The following is a 1,122-nucleotide window of genomic DNA, read 5'->3' as shown; positions in this document are numbered from 1 at the left end:
TCTCTATCTTCTTAGCGCATTAACATTCACTGTGTTTTTCTGTGGGGCCCCTGCACTACCAGTTCTTGACCCTTCCCTTCAGCTATCTTCCGTACCTTGGGTGTTCACCACTAGTACTAACCCTGTTGTACTCTTGTTACATCCTCCTTGCAGGATACTTAGGCGGCCTGTTGAGGGAACAGTCAGCGCAGGCTCTGTCAAACAATATGGCTCTGACTGTCCAGATGTTATAACCGTTTAGATAGGTCGTGAATGTTTACAAATCGGCTCTGGAACCCAGTCATTGTTTGGACTATCTGCTTCTAGTCCTGGATACAGCTCAGACCAGGGTCTTTCTTCCACAGGAGAAACTTAAAACTCCAATCCCAGATTTGAGCTGTCCAGTTCAGAAGTCGTCTGACTTTCTGCTTTTGCATTATAGTCATGGGCCTGATAGTAGCCTCCTCCAGGGCTGTCCAATTTGCCCAGTTTCACTTCAATCCTTTACAGCACAACATTCTGTCACCATGGGACAAGGTCATCAAAGAAATCTTATCTCCCAATCTACATACTATTCTGGCAATTTGGCTGTCTCTGCAGTGTTGGACTATCCACTCTAGATTCATTCGGTCAACACCATGGCAGTGATGCACATCAACCATCAAGGAGGAACCAGAAGTCTGGTCACGGCAAGAGAGGTAGATTGCATCCTTTCCCAGGATTCCTACAATGTTAAAAGCTAGGAAGTGTTAAATATGATTTTTTAAATCATATTTTATAATCATGCAGTAATAGTTTTAAGTATGAGAAACATTCAAAGAGTAAATTGCTAGTTATGTTCTTGTGAGAGTTTATGTGTTTGCGTGTGTGTCTACATTGTCAGTGTCTGTGTATCTAACTGTTTAGGAATGTGAAAAAAAGTCCCTTGTACACAATCCCTATATGAATAATACAATGGAAATATTAGTAAGGCTTCTAACAGGAAGTAAACTCCTCTCATGGTCTATCGTCCGACATGAAAGGAATACTTCATTAGGTGTGAGTCTTGAGTATTTTACCCCGGGGGTTTCTCCAAGGTACAAATTTGCTCCTTCCTTGTCGTGGGACAAGGGGTGCCCCGTTACTGGTTGCTGGCGGGTACGG

The sequence above is a fragment of the Nanorana parkeri genome, unplaced genomic scaffold (genome assembly GCF_000935625.1).
Source record: "Nanorana parkeri isolate BGI_ZX_2015 unplaced genomic scaffold, ASM93562v1 scaffold1600, whole genome shotgun sequence".
NCBI classification, from domain to species: domain Eukaryota; kingdom Metazoa; phylum Chordata; class Amphibia; order Anura; family Dicroglossidae; genus Nanorana; species Nanorana parkeri.
The sequence above is the reverse complement of the archived record's forward strand: the minus strand, read 5'-3'. Positions refer to the sequence as shown.